The sequence below is a fragment of the Rattus rattus genome, chromosome 5 (assembly GCF_011064425.1).
Source record: "Rattus rattus isolate New Zealand chromosome 5, Rrattus_CSIRO_v1, whole genome shotgun sequence".
Classification (NCBI taxonomy): domain Eukaryota; kingdom Metazoa; phylum Chordata; class Mammalia; order Rodentia; family Muridae; genus Rattus; species Rattus rattus.
This window is the reverse complement of record NC_046158.1, coordinates 15,219,489-15,232,173: the sequence shown is the minus strand read 5'-3', so window position 1 is coordinate 15,232,173 and position 12,685 is coordinate 15,219,489. Positions and strand designations below refer to the sequence as shown.

Here is a 12,685-nt window from a genome sequence, read left to right as displayed (position 1 = left end):
GAGTTGGTCTGTTGCTATGTACTGTAATGTTAAATACTGGCCCTGGCTGCCTCTGGGACAAGAGAATTCTCACTTATATCAAGTAATGCTATGACTTTTCTCTTTAACTATTGGTTGAATAAAGATGCTGACAGCCTATAGCTGGGCAGAGGAGAGGTAAGTGGGGTTTCAGCTCCTGGGCTTGGGGTCTGAAGAGGACCTGAGGAGACAGGAGGAGAGACAGAAGGTGGAGAAAGGAAAAGCCACCATGGGGCAAGTGAGTCATGAAAACATGGCCTTGAGGTCTGGGTGTTAATCCTAGATGGAACATGGCAAGAATGATCCTTTCTACATGCTTGGTCCAGGGAGTGGCACTATTTGGAGGTGTGGCCTTGTTGCAGTAGGTTGTCACTGTAGGCAATGGAGTCCTATGTTGCTCAGGCTGGCCACTAATTCACTTTGTGGCACAGAATAACTATGACACCACCACACCCCCCGCACCCTTCTGGGATTACAAATGGTGCAACACCTGGTTTATAAAGTGTTATGGACCAAATCCCAAACTGCATGCATGCCATACATGCACGTTATGAACAGAAATAAAGCCCCAAGCCTCCCATCTCTATATAATATACACGACATGAGCACCGTGTCATGGTGTTTGGTAGACACTAAGCCTAGTTACCTGAGTTCCTGAGTTCTATTCCCAAAGCTAATGGAAGAAAATAACCAACCTCAGGAGTCGTCCCTCTGACTTCTACATGCATCGTGGCTCCCTCCGCACACAAATCAAATGAATCTAACTCTCACTGAATAAAGATGGACATTCATTCTCAATCTCTTATAGATTCCATTAGTGTATTTTGAAGGAAAATAGTACTTACAATAAGAACTATTAATATTTTCTGGATACAAATTAAAAATTTGTATTGTTTCTAGTTTCTAAAAGTAATATTACCTAATAAGAGTGAATTTACTTGTGGACACCCATGGTGGTACAGGCCTTTAATGTCAGCACTTGGGAGGCAGAGGCAAGTGGATCTCTGTAAGTCTGAGACCAGCTTGGTCTACATAATGAGTTCCAGAACAGGTATGTATGGCTACATAGTAAGACCTTGTCATAAAAACCAACCAAACCCTGACTTCCGAGCTAGGTACAATGGCTCATACACAATAGTCCCAGTTATTCAAGAGGCTCAGGTAGAGGACTACCTGAGTACAGGGTTTGAGCTAACATGGGTAACATCATGATCCCACCTCCCGAAACAAGAAACCACAATTTTTTTTTTTTGGGGGGGGGGTTCTTTTTTTCGGAGCTGGGGACCGAACCCAGGGCCTTGCGCTTCCTAGGCAAACGCTCTACCACTGAGCTAAATCCCCAACCCCCACAAAATTTAAAAAGCAACACCTCCAAACATTTTTTTCCCACTCTTATTAAATTTTCCCTTTTAGAAAACTATACACAGATGCCAGGAATTGTGGCTCATGTCTTTAATCCCAGCCCTTGGGAGACAAGAGACAATCAGATCTCTGAGTTTGAAGCCAACCTGGTCTACAGAGTGTATTCTAGGACAGCTGTACAAAGAGAAACCCTGTCTTGAAAAAAACCAAACCAACCAAACAAAACTATCCAGAGGCAGGAGAGATGGCTAAGAGGTTAAGGGAACTTTCCAGGTTCAGTTCTCAGGACAACCATATATACATATCTACACACACACACACACACACACACACACACACACACACACACACACACACACACACACACACGTAAAATAACAATACATCTTAAAAAATAAAACCAAGGGGTTGGGGATTTAGCTCAGTGGTAGAGCGCTTGCCTAGGAAGCGCAAGGCCCTGGGTTCGGTCCCCAGCTCCGAAAAAAAGAACCAAAAAAAAATATATATATATATAAAACCAAAACCAAATACAAAATTATCCCATAATGTGCCGGGGAGTGGTGGCATACACCTTTAATTTCAGCACCTGGGAGGCAGTAGCAGGCAGATCTCTGCAGAGCTCCAGGACATCGAGGGCTACATGAAAAACTGTGTCTCAAACAAAAAGCAAGCAACTAACCAAAAACCATACCGAACCAACCAAACAAAAAAAACCTATCCATGATGCAAAATTTCAAAACACAAAGTCAATGAAAATGACCCTTTCCTTATTCTGAAACTATCACTTTAGCTTTGTTCCTACCTGCCTACGTCAGCTCACTTTAGGTTGCTCTCCTTCTGCCTGTACAAGACATCCCGCCCTCTCCCTATTTCCCTTGGCCATCTCATTATACACTGATACTACTTATGCCTATCTTTTCTCTGAGTTCCACATAAGCATTTGTGTTACTGTTTCTATCTTTCTATTCACTATCAAGTGTCTGATACCCTCATCTATCCTTCTTCCAAAAGTTTCACTCTCTAGAGCACTTGTTCTCAACCTCAACCTTCCTAATGTTGTGACCCTTTAATACAGTTCATGTTGTGCTTACCCCAACCATAAAATTATCTTCATTACAACTTTGTAATTCTAATTTTGCTAGTTATAAATCATAACGGAAATATGTAAATGTAGTTTTCAGATGGTCTTAGGTGACCCCTGTGAAAGGACTGTTTAACCCCCAAAAGGGGTCTCAACCCACAGGATGAGAACCTCTGGTCTAGACTCTCTAGTTGTTAATTTCTGAGTTACAGAATTTCTAAATATTACATATGATCCTATAGCTAATCCTTCTCCACTTTCCTCAAAATCCCTGTTAATTCCTGAGTGGAAATAGAATAAGGGATGGTGAAGTGGTTCAGGGGATAAAGGTACTTACTGCCTTACCTGAGTACTTGCATTGATCTCAGGAACTTACACGGTGGAGAGAACAGACCCTAAAAACTAGTCATCTGACCACCTCCATGCATGCATAAAATAAGTAGATAGTTAGATAGTTAGATAGTTAGATAGATAGATAGATAGATAGATAGATAGATAGATAGGGCATGTACATGGTACACAGACATGCATGCAGCTTCTCCTTTGGCATGTTTAATTGTGATGTTTAACAGATACTCTTACAGTTTAAGATGACACTTTAACAAATTCTCTAATGAGAACAAAATAATGGGCATGGAGAGATAGCTCAACTGTTACAAACACTAGCTGCTTTTCCAGGGTACCCTAGTTTCAATTCCCAACACCCACCTGATGATTCACAACCATCTATAACTCCAGTTTTGGAGGACCTAATGCCCTCCTCCTGTTTCAATGGTATGTATGTAGTACACAGGCATACATGGCAGGCAAAACACCCACACACATAAAAATTTAAAAAATTTAAGTAGAAAAAATAAACAAAACCCAATAACTCTGAATCACTTAGTCTTCAAAGTCTTGAGCCCAGCTATCATTTTCATCTTACCATACAATCAAATCATACCACAATCAAATCTTTCATATAGTTTACTAACTTTTAGGCTCTTAAGTCTTTGTACATGGTGATTCCTAAGTAAGGAATGTGCCTCTATTTCCCCAGTGATCTCCCCCGCCCAATAAAATTTAATGACCTAGTTAAGAAGTCAGTCCTTCATTTTCCTTCTGAAATGTTCATTATTTCCTGCTAGTGCTTCTAAGTTCTTTTGTTTGCTTTTACGTCTTAACACAAGAATTATGGTATATACTCTATTTACTAGGTAGTCATTTTAGAAGTAAATATTAACTATAAACCCACTGGAAATACATGGTCACAATGCAGCATACCTGAACTATTTGTGGGCAAGAGACTATGTTTTATTTATATTATCTTCATATGCTTGCTTACTAGAAAAGCTCAGTAAAGTTGATTGGTTGATACACCACCTTCCAAATCCATGTATTCCTCATCTATGCATTCAACTAAGGATCAAAAATATATAAAACAAAATTACACCCATACTCAACATGTACTTGCCCTCATAGCACCTAAAAATGCAGCATTAACAAAAGTATTTACATTGTATCAAGTATTCTAAAAGATCAGTTAAAGTATGTGGGAAAAGCAAGGCTGTCCAGATAATATGCATATACCAATTTCACAAGGGTCTTTGACTCTTATACACTGTAAGATACTGGGGAACAACTACTGCATGAATGTAATTGTAAGGTATAGTAATAGGAAGACAAATAATCAATACACTACACTATATGCAAGTACTTGGAAATATTGCTACAGAAGACTAATAAAAAAACCCAAATCCAACAACAGCACATTCTTTTGAGACAAAAAATCTCATGGCATAGCCAGTCCCATCTGGCCTTAAAATCCTAGGTCCTTATCTCAGCCTCCAGAGTGCTAGGATTACCCCAGCTACTACCCTAGATCAGCTCTGACTCTATCAAAACCTCAAATGTCATGGCCAAGAAGACAGTTAAACAACACTGAGCCTCAAAATACACCCTGGGATTCCTATGGACCATGCACACTCATCACCTCCTTCTTATTTCCCACCATTTTTCATTGCTCAGTAAGTAAACTGTGTTGTCCAATAAGCAAAAGAGTCTAGCTTTATGGATCTTAAGGAGGATGCTTAAAGCACCTTGCTAAATCTAAAAAGAAAGTAATATGTATTAATTACTAAGTGCCAATTTTAGGCCCAACGTGGAACTAAAAAGCACTCAAACACATTATTGTCAGTGCCACACTAACCTTGTTAGATGGATATTAACTTTGTATGACAGACCAAAGCTAAGATAGGTTGGGCAATTTGCTTTAGTTCACAGAGAAATTATGAAACTTGGTGCTAAGCCAGGCACCTAGGTGTTCTGCTCTTTTCTGAGCTGCATATCACTCCTTGGTGATCCTATTTCCATTCTTTATGTATTCCAGCCTGTCCTCTGTGCTGCTCTCAGTTATATTCTTCTAAAATTCAGTTCTGGTTAAGATTACTTTCGGTTCAGGAACTAAAACACAAAGTAAAAAAAAAAAAAAAAAAAAAAACAATACTCAAAGATGCTACAAGGCCAATTCCCACAGTGTTTTTATCTTTTAAAGTAAAATGAGTAATGGGTAGATGTGACCCATCTACCAAATGTTATTAACAACATTAACATGTTGTTGCAGCAAATGTTATTAACTGCCATGACAATCAAGAGGACCCAAATTCAGATCCTTTTGGCTCATTTTAAAGAAAAGAAGCCAGGCAATGTGGCATGTGCCCATATCCCCAACACCAGGGTGTGGGTCAATGAGAACACTGAAGCTCACTGACCAGGTAACTAACTGATGGGCTTCAGGGTCAGCAAGAGAACCTACCTTAAAACGTGAATGCAAGAAAGCAATGAGGACAACCCCCAGTGTTCACCTCCAGCTTCCACAGGCACATGCAAAATGCAGACCCAAAAACCCCAGTAAGGGCTACAGTGGGCTCAGTGGCAGAGAACAGGCTTGGCTCTGGGTTTGGTCCCCAACACTAAAACTGAATAAGCAGAGTAACAAGGGAATACACACATTGGTCTTAGCTCTTTGCATTGTCAGTTTTAAACTTGTTTTTCTTGCATCAGTTTTCACATGCATTTCTCACAGCCTACCCACTGAAAAGGGAACCCCACCCCTATCTTTAAAAATATAGACTATTTTCCACCACTATGGCTAAACAATAGGTATGACTTTGTTTAAAATCTGACTCTTAACTTAGGGCTGTTGCTTTGAACTGAGTTAAGTGAAGTAACAGGATCATGTGAAAGTAAGCCTCATTAACTGCAGCTTAAATTTAAAAACAAAAAGACATCTCGGGTATACTTGAAATTAAAATTAGAAAAGAAAATTTAAAAATTCTAAAAGTTCATGAGAAAAAGGTTTTTTTCTAAATGTTCCACAAGTTGCAATCCTTTCTACCATCACAGTCAAATATAAATGTGCCACAACTTCACCATCTGAGACATGTTTAAGTGTCAGGTTCTGTGGCACTAAGCCCATCCCCACCACCACCATCTAGGATTTCTCTCATCTCTAGTCTCTTGCAGCCATCATCCTTTCTTCTGTCCATGACTGTTGTACCTCTTAGGCAATGGATTACAGAATATCTACCTTTTTTTTAAGGTGGCTTCTTTCATTACAATAATGTCCTCAAAGTCAATGTTGTAGAAGACATGCATCACTTTTTTTTTTTTTAAGAAAAAGGATTTGTTTAAAGACTTAGTCACAAGACTCAAATATAAATTTATTTATCTATATCACCAAGGCTAACATTCTGAAAATTCACAAATCGAGAGGCTAGAGAGAAGGCTCATCAGCTAAGAGTATTTATTGTTCTTACAGAGGACTTGGTTTAGGATCCCAGTGCCATATCCTCTCACATCCCCTGGAACTCCAGTTCCAGGGAATGTGACACCCTCTTCTGTCCTCTATAGAGACCAGAAGGGCAATTAAACAATGCCCTTACAAAATGAATATAAAAAAATAATGCCTACAGAAAGTCAATGTTTTCATTTTCTCATGAGTAATCAAGTCTTCTTGTTTATCTAAAGGTAATAATGTAATAGATTAAAAAAATCAGTAAGACTTAAATTTTGATTTTTTTCCTTAAAACCTTACACAATATTTTTAGCTATGTAAAATAAGGGGACAGAATTCTATTATTTTATGAATTATCTAAGAAAGGAGAAAACACCAGGTACTTTACAATATTAAGTAGGTCCATTTTAATCAATGGAGAAAGTGAATCTCAAATTTATTGAGTAGCTTTATCTCTAATCATATATTAAATTAAGTCTAAGATTTGGGGATATCCATGTCTTTCTCTTGCAACAGTTAATAATCCTCCCACTATACCTCGATATGACAATTTTTTACCTGTATTGATTAGCTGAATGCAATAATGCTGATACTGAAGGTATAAAAGGCCAAAATGGTCTTCTGATGTTCCTATGGCTACTTCAGAAAACTAAGTTTTCTTCTCTCTACAACTCTAAATATGCTGCTGGCTTCAGACCACTTCAAAGCAGTATTTCTAAAACTAAATATTTAAATTGCTATTTGAAAGCCATTTCACAATAGCCAGAAACAATAGGCAAATTAGCTTAATATTAATGAATTATTGTCAAGGTCATTTTATTCTTCCAAGCTCTACTAGCAAATTTTTTCATTTTTTTCTGAACAGATTTTAGAAGCATAATTTACATAACATAATTTAACACTGTATAAATATAAAAAAACAAATGCTTTAAAGTACTGCAAGGCCTTTCAAAAATTTTTTTACCCTTTTAGTTAATTAGTCAACATAACTCGTCCTTATGCATAATTAAGAAAATTAATCTACTACATTTAGAATATCCACCTAAAGAGATCTGAAACGTCTGATCATTCATCTCCCTTTACTGACTGTGAACTTAATATCAAGCAAACAAGTCATTCAGTAGAAGGCTAAAACCTAAGAGCAATGTAACAAAGTTTCTCTTTTCTGTAAAACTTGTTTTTTCAGAGGACTATGTTGAAAGCAGACCAATAATGTTTGAATGCCCAGTCAATATTGACAAAGGGATGTGTACCAAGCACATGATAGGGAGTTTATTAGCATCTCACACTACTATAAAAGGCATTTGTACAAGAAGATACAAAATTCACAAATATTTAACTTCCATTCATGTATTAAATCTATCTGAAAAAAACCTTATCTTAAGACCAAAACTAGAATATTGTTAAACAAAGGACTGATTAACTATTAGCATTTCAAGATTTGACAGAAACCGGCCTTTTTTTTTTTAACCTCAATATACAGAGGATGTAATAGGTATTTCACTACAATAGATAATAATTTTTCTTCTGCAAGTAATCAGAGGTCTAGACACACAAAAAAAGGCCTGTGACGGGCTGGAGAGATGGCTCAGTGGTTAAGAGCACTGACTGCTCTTCCAGAGGTCATGAGTTCAATTCCTAGCAACCACATGGTGGCTCACTGATGCCCTCTTCTGGCCTGCAGTCACAAATGCAGACAGAATGCTGTACATAAAGTAAATAATCTTTAAAAAAAAAAGTCCTGTGTCACTGAATAGTTCATTAATCAGGACACCTTCAAAGAACTGAGCTCATTACAGAAATATTAAAATTACTGGCCATTTCCATATACACTGTACATGTACTCAACATTTAGTCTAATGCACTTACTATACTTCTAACATCCCCAGAGCTGAGTTGGCCATAGTGGCTCACTTTTAATCAAGTCCAGCTCTTGAGGGGCAGAGGCAGGTGGATCCTTTTGAGTTCAAGGCCAGATGGACTACATACTGGGGTCCCGCACAGCAAGAGCTACATAGTGAGACTGTGAGACCCTATGTCAAAAAAACAACAGCAACAACAAAACCCCATTCTCAGGCTGTATAACTCAAGACTCATCCTTAGAAGTAGATCAAGACTGTACACTGTAGGTTGTAACTCCCAAAATGGATAATGGGAAATGAGAAGAGAATGCTCAAAAAAAATTACTGTTAAACTTTGAGTAACACTATGTTAAATTCCACAGAAACTCATAGTTAATATAGCATAAAAAGTCCAACAAAAGCTTCCAGTGAGATGCCTTTTAGTATTTCCAGCAACCAACAGAAGACCAGGGCTACACTGACCTAGAGAGAGACTACTGGCTTGTGATGTAAGTACTGATCTGATAAGTTCTTAACCAGAAATCCTTAACAATTATGCATTGGGTTCTTAGGAAAGTACAAACCCCTAAATTTGGCAACATAGCTATACTATTAAAATCTACTGTCATATTTTACTGTCAAGGTAATACTATTTAGCAAGCATCATGAACTTACAAGACAGAATTGGGGTTTGATTTTACTTTAGTTACTGAAAGGATGGGAGTAGTAGGCCTCACAAAACTCTTACTCTGAAGAAGAATCTTCAGAGTATTATGGTAAACGTTGATAGAGAAAGGAAACCTCCAAGCCAGACTGTATAAAGTAACATGTTCATGTGCTGTCCACTTCCATATTCGGTCAGTTTTTGCACAAGAAACAAGGCTTTTAAGAGTCATCAACAGTGGCTGCAATCTAAGTGTAAATACCCATTCTAATATTGATTTGCTTATATTTTTTAAAAACACTAACAATACCAGGAGAGGACAGAAGTAGAGGAGGATGGCCATGTAACCGGTTTGTGAAAAAAACAAAATCAAGAAAACATTCCTAAGCAGTTTTAGATGAGATAAGATTTTCCTTTCAGAAATTTACATGGGTATCTATTCTTTATTTTTGAAATTTCTTTCCTCAGGATCTAACTATGAATAATTGGTTTAAAAAGAGAAAACAATACATACAAAGTACCAAAATGATTTAGGTACATGGTTAAACAAGGACATGAAGATGAATGTTTTAATTCCAGAAAAAGATTGACTCTTGTCTATTTATTTATTTACTTGCTAAAAAAAAAAAAAATCTAATGATATACCTGAGAAGTTGCAAAGATGGGCAGCCTGTCATAACATTAGGATATCAGTGTTCTCATGAAAATACTCAACATTGGCCCCAATTTAAACAAAATAATCCCTCAAAAGTGACTTGTTATAACAATTACTAGGGAATTATCTTTAATAGTAGGCTTTATCTAGCTGGAAATTTACTAAAGAAAAATGACTTTAAAAGTTCACTTATTTAGAAAATCATGCCTCCACTGTTGATAATGTGCACAATACACTTCTCAATACGAAGGAGAAAAGGGAAGAATCCCATATTTAAGGGTCACACTAGGGGCTGGAGAGATGGCTCAGAGGTTAAGAGTACTGTCTGCTCTTCCAGAGGTCCTGAGTTCAATTCCCAGCAACCACACGGTGACTCACAACCATCTATAATCAGGTCTGGTTCCCTCTTCTGGCCTGCAGGTGCATACATGCAGGCAGAAAGCTGTATGACGTATACATAATAAATAAATAAATAAATAATTTTTTTTTTTAAAGTCACACCATTGCTGCTAATCACTTGTAAGTTGTAAACAAAATACCATGCCAAAATTCACACAGTTGATAAGTTCCCAAAGATTTAGCTTGGTAAGGCCAGTGAGTTAAGTGAAAACTGAGTTTAAAAAGTAAATCAAACAAGGTTGTACAGTTTAGTGTATCTTGGTGGTAGATCACAGAATTGCACCATTAGCCATACTGATTAAAACACACACACACACACACACACACACACACACACTTGAAGAAACTGAAAAAAAATACCACAACATAGCAATGTGGTAACTTTAATCATGAAGTTGATCTGATATTTTGTATCAAACATGTAAGTTTGTTTGTTTGTTTACTTATTTATTTATTTTTGTGGTTGTTCTTTGAGACAGGGTCTTGCTATGTAACCCAAGCCGGCCATGAACTCATGATCCTCCTACTTCAGCTGCTGAGCATGTCATGTAAATTAAAATGTATATACATAGAAATTAATCATTCAAATTTTAATTCAAATTCCGACCTTTAAGGAAGATCATAAATAATCCTATCCTTTGTTCATTCTCATTTCCTAACTAAGCTTTGGCTAAATCTTCAATATACAATATAATCTATAGTATTATGAATATACTCTTTTAAGACAACAGGTCCTTCACTTACATTAAAAGTTATACATGCACTTCTTTGGCACCAGAGCCTTTTTTCCAAATGACTTTTCAGTTTGACAATTTCACTATCGTCCATTGTCTCTCTGCCTAAATAAACAAAGTAGCTGGAAGCCCACATACTTACATCACGTTCTATTCACAAGAATGTAAATATAGGTGTTGATCTAAATGAAAATATCGAATACATTGCGAAATTCTGTCTTTGATATCCTTCTCCTGTGGTAGGGGGACCCATGCCCTACAGACCCCTTCCCCCGCCCCGCCCCCAGTCTCAAATTCAAGTTGGAGCACGGTTTTTAAAAGGAGCGATACAAGCATGGTCATGAGTTTAACAGTCTGTTTAGGACACTTGCTTCCAAGTTTTTCCTTCGAGTACCACAGGTATGAGCATGACTGTAGGTATTAGTAAAGACTACGGACCTGACTACCATCAGGGGATGGACAGCGCACCCCTGGAAGGCTGGAGAAAGCCTTAAGACATAACCCTGAAGGGTGCTGAAAATCAAGGCAGGAACAGGCAGATGTTTTAGACTGAAAGAATGCGATGCCAGAGACACTTTAAACGCAGGTGGAGAGAATGAGGCAGAAAATACCAGTCAGAGAAAGCAGAGAGGCGCAGAAAGAGCGTAAGTCTTTCAAATTAGGCGAGCCGAGGAAGCCAGCCGAGGCCCAAGGCAACCTCAGTCACATACACACCGACACAGTGGGCAACGGGAGAAACTGAGGCAGAGGACACTGGCAGATCTCCAAACAAGTCCAAGACGAAAACATAAAAGTGAAGAGAAACTGGCTTTGTTGGGAGGGGAGAGATCTCGCATAAGGGAGCAGCAGTTGCAAGGCTTGGAGACACCCACCCAGACAGGGGGAACCGGTTTGGGCAGGGGTTCCTGGGGTTGGGGGTGGCGGAGTAGGGCCCGCGCGTGCGCCATCCGCCCTCCGTTGCCGCTCCCCCACACCCAATCTCCGCTCCCCTTCCCTCAGGGCTCGGCCCGTCAAGGGAGACCCCTGCATTCCTCGGCCAGACCCCGCCCGGCGGGGAGAGAAGGCAGCCGGATTCTAGCCGGGGCGGCGGAAGGGCCCCGGGCCTCCGGAGTAGAGACCAGGGTGAGAGGAGGGGAACCGTGACTGTACCGGACCTGCTGTCGCCGAGCGCCGTCCGGGAGGTTACGCCGCCTGGGCCTCCCCGCCGCCCAGCCCCCTGCTCACGTGAAGCGGCTCCTTCCGCCCTCCGGCCCGCCCCCCGCCCCACTTCATAGGCCCCGCATCCTCCCGCGAGGCGGAGCTTCCTTCCCGCAGCCCCACCTGGGCTCGGAGCCTGCCCGAGGATCCGCGCTTGCGCGCAGGGCTCGTACTCAGCCACCACTAGGACAGTTGCCTACCCGTAGCTTTAGGGCCGGGAAAGGTCTGTGTCCACCTTTCTGAAGCAAGCCCTGTTTGCCAGGCAGCACTTAACGCCAAGTCAACTACTCCAACCTTTACTGAGGCGCACAGAACAGGGATTGTGATAATTTATTTTATAAAAACATGTCTCTCAGTTCAGCTTTACTCCAAACTTGCGAAGGTGTGACCGAATCCGATCTATAAATCAAACTTTAGATTCCATACCACTGTATGGTTTCAGGTACTGAGGAAAGTAGAAAGGAATAAGGTTGTTTCAGTCTGTGACTGGAGGATGAGAATTTTATTTGAAAAAGTATTACGTGTCGAATACAAAGCAACAGCAATAAAGCGAAGTTTATTTAAAGTTCCTGTTCGGAATGAACACACAATGTAGTTGAGAACAAAACAGGTGTGCAAGTTTTTTGAAAGATACTACTTGGTTGTTACTGAGGATTGAACCTAACACCTCATGCATTTACCACAAAGCTAAACCCCAGACTTACTTTTAATTTTGACACAGGTTCTCACTGAGTTACTTTTGTCTGCCTTGAACTCACTTTGTAGAGCAGGTAAGCCCTGAACTGTTCATCCTCTGGTCTTGATTCCCTGAGTAGCTAGGATTACAGATCTTTGTTGCTAGGCCAGGCACTGCTGCCATACAAGATTTAGTAATTTATACTTCTAAAGCTGCTTGTTCTTTATTTGAACATGGTACACTCTTTCCCTAGTGAGTCATTTACAACGTGAACCAGGAAAGC

General features: G+C 39.5%; 1 protein-coding gene across 2 annotated transcripts in view; it reads right to left on the bottom strand.

Annotated features, from left to right (window-relative positions):
• The window catches only part of Rabgap1 (RAB GTPase activating protein 1), a 116,877-nt gene that overhangs the window by 96,740 nt on the left and 7,452 nt on the right, over positions 1-12,685 (bottom strand). Inside the window, exon 1 of one of the 2 annotated variants that reach the window (XM_032903207.1) lies at positions 11,402-11,472. The exons of the other annotated variant lie outside the window; for it this stretch is intronic. The gene's annotated coding sequence lies outside the window, so the exon portion shown is untranslated. Of the gene's footprint in view, positions 1-11,401; positions 11,473-12,685 lie in introns of those variants that run through there. 2 annotated transcript variants of the gene reach the window in all.